We start from the raw sequence: 14,625 nt of genomic DNA, 5'->3' as shown, positions 1-14,625 counted from the left end.
TGGTTACTCATATTTACTTAAGAGATTCTTGAGAATTGCCATTGGCCCGCCAAGTCAGGCAAACTTAGAAGAGATTCTTAAAATTGGCGGAATTGTAGCAGTAAGTAATGTAACATTGGAATACTTTTACGATCAAGGTATTTTACCCAGAAACATAATCAAGTAGAATTTAAGTGCAATAAATAAAAAATTAAGTGAAGTAAATGAAAATTTAAGTACAGTAAATTAAAATTTAAGTACAGTAAATTAAAATTTAAGTACAGTAAATTAAAATTTAAGTACAGTAAATTAAAATTTAAGTGCAATAAATGAAAACTGTGGTGTACATTAATTCCAGTGACTACCCAGAACAGAAATCACATGATTTAACCATACATCTTAACACTGAAATTCAGAATGTCATTAGCGTCAGTTTGACATATGCGGGAATACCTTGTACATTCTACAACATAAGTAAAGCAAAACAAAATAACGAAATTAAGGTGTGTGGATCTTCAATAGATGCTACAGAGATTAAAATACCAGATGGTCTCTATGACCTAGAAAGCTTTTCAAAGATGTTTGCAAATGAATTGAAAGAAAATAGTTTAAGCAAAAATGCTGTTAAGTTTGATGTTGATGAACCCACTGGTAGGACAGTGATGAAGATGCTTAAGAGAAAAAATGGAGAGTTTTACCAGATTATGTTCTTTGGAAAAAGCAATGAATTATTTGGCTTTAAACCGGAATGGCCTTACCCCACATATCCAGTTTTACCAACAAATGGTGACTTTGTAAGCGATAGGCCCATAAATTTTAGACCAATGGACTATTTTGTTTTCCACTGTGACATCGTCAATAATGTAATGAGCAATGGCAAGCCATCAGATGTCTTAGCCACTAGACCGATAAAAGAATCTAACTTTGGAGATATGATAGCATATTCCTTTGGGGATAACATGGAAATTCCGTGCAAATCAAGTGTTGGCAAGTTGAATATTCGCCTAACAGATGAAAACAATGGCATTATCGACCTTAATGGTTTTGATGTACAGTATCAATTGGCCTTTACTCACTGCGCCTGATTTTTTTTACTCACTGCGCCTGATTTTTTACTCATTTTGGCTAAAATCACACTAAACTAAATGGCAGGAATAGCTATGATGATTGGTTCTGCGGTGGTGAATGGTTTAGCCTTCACCGGTTCTGGTTACCTTTTTAAATCACTAGACAAGAATGGCTACGAGGCTGAAATAAAGAGACATAATTTAGCGCAAGAGCAATTGCAAAGAGCATCCACAGAATGGGATGAGCATAGGAAAAGTACCATTGACTTCGTTAACCTTGAATTAAAGAGAGAACATGAAGCGGCAATTGACTTCAAAAATGCCGACACCGCACTTTCAGTGTACAACAGTTTAAACCCACATAATGGAATTACCATTCCTAGACAACCGCAATTGAGCAATTACTACAAGCCCAGCGATGAAATGAAGAATTACGAATACCTTTGGATCATTTTAGGAATGAGCGTCTTGGGTTTGGGGATTTACTATTTCGTTGGAAAGAAGAAGAAAGAATAAGGAAAAAGAATAAGAAAAAAGAATAAGAAAAAAGACTAAACGTGAATAAAACCATACGGGTGTTCTAGTCTTATGATTAATTTAGATCCTTTCGTCTTTTTAAGGGCATCTATGTATTTTTGCCTCTGGTCTTTAGGGATAACACTATTTTCTTCTAAGGCATCTTTCATTGCCGATTCATCCTTGTTGAAAAAAAGGACTAAAACCCTTATGTTCTCTCTGAAGTCCTTAACAACAGAGTTGTACTTCTGAACGAGTAACCAAACAGTCAGATTGTAGTGCCTACCGGAAAAGGCAAGATTACATAACTCAGACACTTTCTTCTTTGTGTCTCTCAAATTAGCACAGTCGTCAATGATGAATAATGTCTGTGATCCTTCGAAGGCCATGGTGGCAAATTGAAGCACAGGGTCTAAATTATTGGCTACAGCAATTGAATTGACAATGAAAACATTCTTGTCTTCGTAAATCCATCTCCTATTGTACGTCTTGTTTCTGAAGTAAGTGGGACAGAAAATGACTATGTTTTGGAACTTATGACGATATTCCTTCTCTAAGAGGTCAAGAGCAAAATGAGTCTTACCGCAATTGGTGACTCCTGAAATCAACATGTTGTGTGGCTCGTAAATAAATACTTCACCCATTTAAATGGATGTAAAGGATGACACACAGCAGTATCTAAGGGATTTGTACTACAACCCCGAGAGTCCCGTGGCTTACAGTTCTTTGAGTAAGATGTGGAAACAGGTCAAGGAAGATGGTAAACTTATTAAACAAAAAGAAGTTAAAGAATTTCTAGACACACTACCAACTCACCAACTACACAAACCGGCAATTAAGAAATTCACCTTCAGGAAAACAATGGTATCGTACATCGATCAACAGTGGCAAGCAGATCTTGTGGACAGTAATTGACTTATTCAGTCGCTATGCTTGGGCTATGGCCGTTAAGAGCAAGAGAGGAGAAGAAATCAGAGATGCATTTAAAGTGATCTTTGAGGAATCTAAACCAGTTGTGGCGATACCAGAGAAAATCCAGTTTGATGAAGGCAATGAGTTCTACAACCAACACTTTAAAAAACTCTTGAGAGAAAACAACATAGAGTGGTTCTCTACATTTTCAAGTAAGAAGGCAGCAGTTGTGGAAAGATTCAACAGAACTTTAAAGGATAAAATGTGGAAGTACTTCACCGCAAAGGAAACTGACAAGTGGGTAGATGTCCTAGATGACTTGGTGAGCGGGTACAACAACTCATTTCACTCATCAATAGGGATGAAACCAATTGACGCCAGAAAGAGGGAGAATGAAGGAACTGTCTGGTACAACCTTTACGGTCTACATCTTAAAGAAACATTTGGTGATCCAAAGTACAAGGTTGGTGACAGTGTCAGAATTTCAAAGTACAAGACTATTTTCGACAAAGGCTACTTACCCAATTTCACTGAAGAAGTTTTTCAAATAAGACAGATCATCTTCACTCATCCAATTGTCTACAAACTTGAAGATTACCAAAAGGAAGAAATTCAAGGATATTTCTATGAGGAGGAATTAAGTTATGTTCCTAATCCTGACCAAATAGAATACAAAATAGAGAAGAAATAAGGCGCAAGACCACTAAAGGTAAAAAATACGGATTAGTGAAATGGAAGGGTTACAGTGATAAATTCAATGAATGGTTACCAATTTCAGGAATAAAAAGCCTAAAAGTCTAAAAAACCTTAATTTAAAAACTTTTTATCCTTTAAATGGAGAGTCATATGGAAGGACAGATATTTATAATGAACTATTATGGTACAGTGAACAACAACTATTATGGTACTGTCAATGTTAATCAGTATCCTGTTAATCAGTATCCTGTTTATCGGGAACCGGTTAATCGGGAACCGGTTAATCGATATCAACCAGTAGTTTCAGGGCCTACATTTAAATGTGTTAAGTGCAATGCAACAAAACCTGAAAGTGAATTTGATAAGAACAGAAGAGGCAATTTACTGGATTATTGTAAATTATGTGGTTCCACATTAACCAAGAAATGTGGTAAATGTGGAGAAGTGAAATTACTAAGTGATGGTGAATTCGGTAAAGAAGGAAAAAAACGCGAATGTAGAGCTTGTTTTAATTCATACTACAAAGGTTATCTTGATAAGAATGGTAATAGAGACAGTCATAAAGTCAGAGTTGATCTAAACAAAATAGCCAAAGGAGATGTATCTAAAGTAGAGTGCCCTGATAACTCGAAATTACATCTAGGTTGTTCCAATGAGTTCTTCATGGATTGGTTAAACTACCAAAGGGGACTATCACAAATACAAATAGTAGATGAGGAGTTGGATCATGTTTTACCAATCAAGGAATTCAAAGATCGCCCAGAACTGTGTTACTCTTGGTTTAACATTCGACCAATGTCTAAAACACAAAACAGACAGAAGAGTTCAACAGTCGACTGGAGTATTTTCAAAGAGCAATTGGGCCGCTCATTTAACTTTATGGTCAATAAGAGTAATGAAAACTGGTTTGACTATCGAGACCAAAACGTGGTAAACGAGTGGAAAAGGATAAGAAACAAGTATTTTTGGAATAACCCAGAATTTAACGATATCCTTCTACTTAATGATTTTCAGACATTTTCAGGTATCTTCAGACATTTTCAGATATCTTCCTCTGAATAAATGAATAGAACTTGGGGTTACACAAAAAGACCACGTAATTGGAAAGAAAGATTAGAACGATTTCATACAGAATTAGAGGCAGAAGTAGAGTCAAAGTTGGAGCCTGGTCCCGAAAAACCTTTAAAACCTGCTGGGCCAGAAAAACCTGCTGGGCCTGAAAAACCTGCTGGGCCAGAAAAACCTTTAAAATTTAATGTACTTCAAAAACCTGTAGTGTCTGCACGATCAACACTAAACACTAGAAATGTCAGAACAACTGATTCTAGTTATTCCCACTAATTAAATGGATGGAGACAACAAGGTTTATCCAGATTTAAGTAATTTAAACTCTGAAATTCATTTAAACTCTGAAAGTCAATTAAACTATGAAAGTCATTTAAACTATGAAAGGTCTGAAAAGCACACAGAAAGTAACCCTCAGGCTTTCAGACTACAACAAATATGTGAGGTTAAGAGTTTCTTAGAAAGCGAGATTGAATTTAGAAGAAAGATATTTTCAAAGTACAAAAAAGCATTTAGCGTAATTACTGGCATTAGTCATAGTCTTAATTTTGTAAGCGTTGCGGCTGGCTCAGTTGGTGTGTCTGCACTGGCTGGTGTCATCACAGCACCAATAGGTTTTGCACTTGGTGGAGTGACCATTGGTAGCGCCATTATCTACTCAGCCCTAAGTTGGAAGAAAAAAGATATCCTGAAGAAAATTGAAAAACATGAGAAGATTGGAATGTTGGAAATTTCAAAACTTAACTCCATCAATGACCTGGTAAGTAAGGCCATGAGTGATTCACACATTTCAACAGATGAGTTTACCTTGATTCTCAAAGAAAAGGAAAAATACATTGCCATGAAAAATGCTATCAGAAAAAAACAGAGGGAGGCAAGTTCAGCTGTTGATGTAGAATCTTTAAAGAAGACTTTTTTAGAAGAAGGAAAAAAAATGGCGCAAACAGAGATGATAGCGAAACTGAAGTCACAGTAATGGTGTCACCACTATTGGTGTTACCAATGATTAATCACCATTATCACTATTATCCTCAACCATTATCGGTACCACCGTTATCGCCATCAGCACCCCCGATGTATGTTGAAAATGTCTGAAAATGTCTGAAAATGTCTGAAAATGTCTGAAAATGTCTGAAAATGTAATTTAATAATTTTTGTTATCCTAAATAGAAATGGTTGATAAAAATGAGAAAATACATTGTTCAACATGTAACAAGGAGATATCATACAGCAATCTTTCAGCACATAGGAAAACCAAAGGTCATCAAATGAAGTTATCAAGCCAGTCAGACTCGAGTTCTCGTTCACTGCGTTTACCTAACCCTATTCTACTACAAGATACCAAGAAACTTGAATTCGAGGCTAAGGAATTGGAGAGCATAAAGAATGTGAAGGATATCGAAGTGGTAAAAGAATTTGGTAAACCAGTTGTTACCATTCGTTTAGAAATTAGCAAACAGGCAAAACACGTTTTCGAGTACAGAGGTAAACTGGAAGAAATTCTCTTCAAGCTAACTGATTACCATCATAAAATAAGTATTTCAGTTAAAGCTGAATTTGACAGATCTGGCGAAAAGGCTATCTATCCTATTCAATCTCCAATGGAAAGCATAATTTCAAGAAACCAGGCAATTAATGCTCTAAACAGTCAATTGAACTACATAAAGGCTGAGATTGAGAAACGATACTTCGAAGGAAGTGGCCTGAGTTTAAATGAAATCAAGTCGTGCGATCTCACGATATGTTCCTACAAGAAATGTAAAGGCGGTCACTACACTTGTTTACCATTCAGAACTAAAGCTGTAATTAATGTGAGATCAAATGATGAGAAATGTTTTCTATGGAGTCTTTTGGCTGCCAAATACCATGACAGCATTTCGTGTGAGAGGCAAAAAGGTTTTAATGCAACAGAAATTAACCCCTACAAGATGTATGAAATTGAGATTAAGATCAAATCATTTCCTGTTTGCATTCAAAAGGATATCCCTAAGATCGAACAAGACAATGGTATCAAGATTAATGTGTTCAAGTTAGAGAACGAATGGGCTAAAAGCATTTATGCCGCAAAGCTGGAACCACTCTACCTCTCTAAGAACCACGATGATGATGATGTTATCGATCTGTTGTATTTCAAGGATCATTTCATGTACATAAGAGACATAAATCTATTCTTCAAGACTGACAGGAATAGTGTATTCATTTGTAGGAGATGCATGAATTACTTTTACAAGAAATCTACACTAGAAAGACATAAATTGAAATGTGGAAAACACGATTACTGTAAGATCAGTCTGCCTCAACCGAATAGTAAATGGTCACAACTTAAGTTTGAAAAGTACTCATTCAAGAACAGAGTTCCCTTTGTAATCTATGCTGATTTCGAAGCGATAAGCACAACAGTCAATGGTAATACAAATCGGACAGAGTTTAGAGAGCAGTGCTCAAATGATACTGATACCACTAAAAAACTATTCAAACAGATTGCATCAGCAGTTGGAGTTTACGTTCACTCTGACTATCCACAAATCTACGCCAGTGGGTATCTCAGTCACAGAGGTGCTGATGTAGTTGACGTTTTCTGTAACTGGTTACTCAGAATGGAAGAGACGTTCTCAACTCTACTGAAATGCAACATTCCTCTCACCATGACAGATGAAGATTTGGTGAGATACTCACAAGAAACAAACTGTTACTACTGCAATGAATTGTTAGGCGAGGACAGAGTTCAAGATCACAATCACTACAATGGAGAATACAGAGGTGCTGCTCACAAAGCTTGCAACTTGAACGAGAAGAAAGCCATGTTCGTTCCAGTGTTTTTTCACAATCTCAGCAATTACGATGCTCACCTCTTCATCAGAGAATTGTTGTCTAGGTCACAAAAGAAACTGAAGTTTCTTGCTAAAAACGCAGAAGAGTACATTTCATTTGAGTTAGGTTGTTTAAAATTTTTAGACTCTTACAGATTCTTACAGTCTGGATTGGACAACATCACCAAATCTATGGAAGATGATGACTTTAAGATAACAAGGGAGTCTTACCCAAATCCTGACGATTTTAAACTATTGAGGAAGAAAGGATCAGTGCCTTATTCATTTTACACATCACATGAAAGTTACAATGTTACTCACTTAGAGAAGTCTATGTTCTTTGATGAATTGAAGAATGAAATGGCGGATGATTCAGTTTACCTAAAATCCAAAGACATATGGGATCATTTCAATATCAGAAATCATGGAGAGTTCATCGACCTGTACCACAAAAAACAGATGTTCTTTTGTTAGCTGATTTATTCGAGAAATTCAGAAACGTTAATTTAAACAATTTCCAGATCGATCCTTGTCACTGCTATTCAGCACCTGGCTTGACCTGCTTGGCCGGATTGAAACACTCAGACATAAATCTAGAACTTCTTACCGATACCGATATCCTACTTACTTTCGAGAAAGCAATACGAGGTGGAATTTCGGGTGTTATGGGAACAAGACATGTCAAGGCCGATGAGAGTCATAAGCTCCTGTACATAGACGCAAATAATCTATATGGCTGGGCAATGATGGAAAGTCAGCCTTACGGCAGTTTTCAAATGTTTGACGGTAATAATACTATTAACAAAGAGAAGATCATGTCAATTCCTAAAGACAGTGAAGTAGGATATCTTTTCGAAGTAGATTTAGGTTATCCAGAGGAAATCAAGTTCAAGTCAAAGAACTTTCCATTCTGTCCAGAATCGCTTTTCATAGACGACGACGAATTAAGCCCTTACCAGAAAGAGTTACTTGGTGACGAGAAGAGGTCAAAGGTAGAAAAATTGATCCTCACACAGAAGGGCAAGACCAACTACATCGTGTATTACAGACTTTTACAGTTTTACTTAAATCAAGGAATGATACTGAAAAAGGTCCATTCTTTCATCAGTTTCAAACAATCAAAGTGGTTGAAATCATACATCGACTTCAACACTAAAAAGAGGATGGCTTCTACTACTGATTTCGAGAAAGATTACTTCAAATTAATGAACAATGCTTTCTATGGAAAGACATGTGAAAACGTAAGGAACAGGGTAGAAATTGAACTGGTGACAGATAGGGAAAGTGCCAAGAACTTCATGGCAAGTCCCAGGTTTTCATCGATTAACATCTTTGACGAAAGTAGCGCGGCAATTTGCATGAGGAAAACATCAATAAAGTTTAACAAACCAATCTACATAGGAGCTGCAGTACTGGAGTTGTCCAAGCTGCTGATGTATGAATTCTACTACAACATACTTCAACCTCACTTTGGTGAGAAAAACCTAGAACTTCTTTATTTGGACACGGATTCTTTCGTTTTAAAGATCAAAACAGACGATTTAACAGCAGACCTCAAAGAGTTAAAGGATCACTTCGACTTCAGTAATTACCCAAAGGATAATCCTCTTTACGACACTAGCAAGAAGAAAGTTCCAGGCTACTTTAAGGATGAGCTTGGAGGAGACGAAATGATAGAATTTATTGCCTTGAGGAGTAAGATGTATGCATACAGAACCAAGACTATGTCTGGAGAGCAAGGCTCGAATAGGACAAAATCCCGAGAACAAAGTTCGACTAAAAATTCAGAAACAAAGAATTGAAGGGAATCGCTAAGAATGTAGTGAATAAGTCTATTACATTTGATGACTACGTTTATTGTCTTGAAAACACTAAGACTTTTAATCACAAAATGCGTCATCTGAGGTCAGAAAAGCATCAAATGTATCTGGAAGAGATTGATAAGAAAAGCTTAAGTCCTTTCGATGATAAGCATTTCATCTTGGAGGATGGCATCTCTACATTGCCTTTCGGTATTTACTATGAAAAATACATTGATTACAGTGATTTAATGAATGTTTAACCTTAATGAATGTTTAACCTTAATGAATGTTTAACTACATGTAATTAAATCACTTTAATTAAATCATTTTAATTAAATAGAAATGGACTTCATAATTTTTGAGAATGAATGCGATGAAGCCATATTTGAGCTTAACTTAACAGACCCTTTGAACATAAAATCGATCACTTTGAAATCGATTTCATTCTTTAACTCTTGGTACCCTGGTGATTTTCTAACTGGGTATGGTAACATATTAATGAGTATTTTCTTCAAAACTAAAATCATAAATACTACCAAGATAATGCATAATAGTCATTACAGTTTATCAGACTTCTGTAATTCTATTCAAAGAACATTTCTAAAGAGAGGAATCAATCATGTTAATTTCTACTGCGACAAAAGCAATTACCTGATAATTGAACTAACGGAAGATAAGGTATTCAGATTAAGTGAAGTAGATGAAGAGGCCCAAATGTATTATCGAATGTGGAATGAAAACTTAGGTTTCAAACAAACAGAATTTAATCAAAAAGGAAAATACTACTCCACCAAGCCACTTAACTTTTACAGAACAGAACTATTTTTAAGATCAAATTTGGTTGATAAAGCTAAGACCCTCTACAACAATAAACCTTCTGACATTTTATGTATCGTTCCTGTTGAAGATGGTGATCAGGTACAATACCAGAGATATGAACTCAATTGCAAGAAAATAGTTAACAAAAAATGTACAAATCAAGTCAACTTTGAAATCACGGATGAGAATGGTAAAATAGTTAATTTCAGAGGTAGCTCAGTTACTTTAAATTTTTCACTTGAAACTAAGAATAGTGTGTTTGAGTAATTCTACTCCATTAAACTAAGATTACATGTTTTAGGAGTTGTGTAACACCCTTCTGGTTTAATACCCTTTAATTTACTACCTTCTGGTTTGCTAACTTCTGGTTTACTAACTTCTGGTACACCACCTTCTGGTTTACTACCTACTCGTACTTTCTTGTTAGTTTTAATCTTAGGATAGCAGTAAATGATGACTGCAAAACCAAATGCAGCTAAAATGACATACAGTGTTGTACTCCTGGAACTTCCAGTATTTGTGGTAACCTCAGGCTCTGGTTGAGTTAAACTTTGTTCGGGTTCATCGTCTTTCCTGGGTTCATCTTCTTTCCCAGTAAACCTCTCCTTTTTTGACTTCTTGAATTCCTGAGATCTTTTACCTAATTCTCGAGACCATGCAATTTGTTTTTCTGATCTTTCTCTCTTAATGCGAACTCTGTTCTCGGGACTTTGTCCAATGGGCTTTTCACTGTCTGTCACTCGAGCTATGCTCTCGGTCTCTGCTCTCTGAACTTTGTCCTGAACCACTTCCATGTTCGGTTCCACTCCCATGTTCGATTCCACTCCCATTTAATCTTATGAAATTTTCATGTTCATTTGCAGATTTTGTTTCTTGACAATGTCCTAAAGTGATCAGTGTTGATGAGGCAAGAGCAGTTAGTGCACCCATTCTCAAACTCAACCATCCAAGCCATTTGTCAAGTTCATTGGTAACGATGTAATCATTTCTGAGGTCATGGTAAAGATCATCCTCGTCATCTATTGGTAATAACCACCTTGATAATTTAGTGTAAGCTTTAGGTACTGTCTTACCCAAAGAATCATTAAGTCTGGCAGCCATCTTTGTCTGGTAGATTCTGTGGTGTTTTAAGAGTTCCTTTTCTGTCATATTATCTAAGTCATTAAAAGTTAGTTGTTTATTAAGTAAATCCTTGCTTTTCCCAGTTGCAACTAAAATTTCTAAGTCTTGTTTAGCTTTAAGGCCAGTTTCAGTTAAATTAGCTTTAAGGCCACTATCAGTTAAATTTTGTTGACAACTGGGTATCATACAGTTTCATAGGTGTTACCTGAGTAATAGGTGTTACCTGAGTAATAGGTGTTATCTGGTTCATGTGCACTTTGACCGGATCTTCTTCAGAGATTTTCGGTAACGATTCAACCATTGGTCTAATGTAACCATTTTGTTTCATAGGTGTTACCTGATTCATAGATGTTACCTGGTTAATTTGACTGAAATACTTCTCTAAATGACATAACTGTACATTCCTTCACTCATGATTTAGAATAAAAAAAATCATTAAGTAGTAAACTTGCTTTTATTCTTGTGACATTTCGAGCACTTGACCAGTAGATATCTGTGTCCATTTGAAGTAATGTGATGAGTTAACTTACCCGAATTACCTGTAATTTCCTTACATCTAAGGCAATAGATCTTTTTCATATTTAATTAGCAGAGACAATAAGTAAGTAATAGGGATAACTCAAGTAATAGGGAAACTTGTAGTTTTATCCATGTTACGTATTTTAGTAAGTTTGGTAAGTTTGTTAGGTTTTTGGGGAAAAAAAAATTTAAAAAAATTTAAAAAAAACCAAAGACCCCCAGTGTTAACAGAATTTTTTCCATGTTGGGTTTTTGGTAGTGTTTGTGGGTTAAAACAATGAATTCTTGACAAATGTACATGAATAATGATGAAGGGTGAAGTTTTTTTCCCAAATTCCTAGAAAAGTCGTAGGAAAGTCGTACATACGTTTCCCTATTACTAGAATTCTCGTCTAAGGATATTCTCGTTCCTATTTCAGCTATCATCAGTTATCTATACTATAATGCGCGTTGTGGCCGCTAAATAGGAGGCGATTTTTGTTTCAAAATTGGGCCTCGAAAATGCGTCGAATTCTTGCAACTTTTGGTTTCGTAGGTGTGGATCATAAGTAAGAGTGTCACTGAGGGTGTCATACGTCGAATATCTTGGTGGTTTTGGAATAAATAACAACTTTGTGGAGATGCCGTCAACTGGAGAGCTCCAAGTAATCTCTTCGCCGAGAAGTCCATCAGTTATCTCTCTGCATTATTACCGTCACGAAAATTGCCGAGCAACCTCCCACCTCCGCTATCAACCAATCAGATGTCCTGTTCAAATGGTCCCTTCCATGCGCGCATCATCCACCAATCACAATCGACGTCACTGACGCCAGCATGCAAGATGGCGGCGCCCATATCTGAAGGAAAAATGCTGCTTTTCCACCTCGAGACGGCCATTTATTCACAAATAGCTCATCTTAGGACACAATGTACCCAACGATTTACGCACACACCGGTAACTTAAACCATTCAGGTGCTAATCGCTGGCTGATATCGAGTACATCACCAGTCTGCACCATCTTGGTTTTCCGAGAATTGGTTTAGCATTGTGGACGCCTGTACATCATGTACATGGTTACATAGTTCCGTTTTCAAGAAGTATTACACTCATGAAAAAAAGTGTTACTCACAAACCAGCACCCCATTTACACCAAACCCACAACATACCAGCACCCACACAATCCGATTTTTATACCTCGAACAGCCCGCGCCTCGGGTATATGCTAGTAGTCTTAATGGACCTCATCCAGACGTGAAGTGGTTCTATGAACATTCTCGTTCCTCTTTCAGCTATCATCAGTTATAGTCTGAATGGACCTCATCCAGACGTGAGGTGGGTATATGGACTTACAAGCAATCACGAAAGGAGGTCTGACGCTTCGAGTACCCTGCATTGAGAATGGCTTCAAAGGCCATTCAGGTCCAAGAATAGTCTCTCTGCCATCGTAGATGTTCATCAAATCGCAAAGTCCCGGATGTGGCACAGGCTCTTGATGATATTCGAATCATAGCAGAGCAAAGCGATCGTACCTACAATCAGACACCCCCACACAGAACACATAGAACGCTGGAGATAAAGGAGTGATAGGGTGCACCTAAAATTTGGAATAAAAACCAGTATTTGACCACTTAGGGTCATATTTGGCCAAAATGTGTTAAAATGGCTATTTTAACTTGAGTGGTTCACATAAGACTGCTGTTTTCGGCATCAGCACACCTGTCTACATTGAATAGGCCTGCCGATCGCGAAACCACCTTACCTAAAATTCTAATCAGAAGCTAGTAAATATGTATTTAATATCAAAATATGACATTTTTTGCAAAAAAGGGCTAAAATGGCTATTTTGTCTTGAGTGGTGCAAATAAGACTGCTATTTTAGAATGATCGCCCCTTTTTACAAAGAGTAAGCCTGTCAAAACATCCTTACCTAAAATTCTGATTAAAGGCCACTGTATCTTGGAGTACTTGTTATTCAGATTGTGTCAATTATTTATTTAGGAGCTGATCAATCGCTATGAATCTGGTATCTTCACGCACCTGTGATCTACTCTACGGATCGTGGACGAGGTAAACAAGGTGGCGCCCCCTGTTGGCAATCATGGAACGATGTAGTTACGGAAATCAAGGGATTTTTCCCCAGTTAATTTTCAGGACAACAACAAAGTTTCCCGAAGACATCTCCTGTAGCATCCTGAGGAAATCAGGGATTAATGTCATCACGGTGGATAACCGTAGTGGTTTAGCGACCAATATGTACGGTTCAGCAAACTTCCGTTTTGCTCGAATTTTCAAGGTAGCACACAATTTTACAATTTTTAGTAAGTTCCTGTGGTTTAATCCGGTTCTGCTTATAATGCATGCATCATCAGTCGTTGTAGTTTACATCAGTATGCCCATATTATGGTTCTGACTTAGAGAAAAAGAGCTAATATTCACGTTGAAAGTTAGAAATTTGATGATCTTCAAAGACATCATTTTATGGCTATCATGTACTACAAAGCTAACAATAAAGACTGACGAAGTAACAAGTAATTTGCATGCCCTTTGGCTGAGATACATTGCAAAATATGTTGACTTCGTGAAAGTGTACGTTGTTTAGCGATATTACTGTACACCGGTTTAGCAATGTAACGCACTGAAAGTGTACGGGTTGTATGGTTCAACGATTAAAAATTATTTATCGCATTTCACTCGTAATATGGCCCAGACAGTCATAATTCCCAATCTAAAAGGTAACTTTACTACCAATAGTCGATCGTTTTTGCCTTCGAGGCGTGGGAATTGTCTTCAATTAGCCAATATATTTTACTCTATTTCAGGAGCAACTTTTGTGAGAAAACGTCGACGAAAATGCACAGTCTCGTCGAGCAGTTTCTCATACGCAATCACTGAAAGTGCACTTTATGCTTGTAGGTCTTGTGGCACACCGTATACTCTGTTTTTTATGAACCTTGACGTTTATGGATAGGATGACCATGGAGACGAGAAGAACTGGGATTACCATGCCGGTGTGACAGCGGATATAGTCTCCCTGGAGTCATAGTCCGGTTGCATTGTATTTGACCAATTAAACATCATGATCTATTGTACCGCTAACCCTAACCAAAACATTTAGCAATGCGGGCTATTGTTACACGGACTATCAGCCCTAGGACTACTAGCCCTTGCACACCGGTACCGTGTCATGGAATGCTGCGGTATACGTCTGAAACTGAATTTTAACGAACATATTGCATTTGTTAAACCGCACAAGGTGAAGTCGATCATCTGGTATATATTCAACAATCTATATGACAAACTTATAGGCCTTTGAAAGTTTGCCTCATTGGCTCACCGAA

This window comes from Lineus longissimus, chromosome 8 (assembly GCF_910592395.1).
Source record: "Lineus longissimus chromosome 8, tnLinLong1.2, whole genome shotgun sequence".
NCBI lineage: Eukaryota > Metazoa > Nemertea > Pilidiophora > Heteronemertea > Lineidae > Lineus > Lineus longissimus.
The sequence above is the reverse complement of the archived record's forward strand: the minus strand, read 5'-3'. Positions refer to the sequence as shown.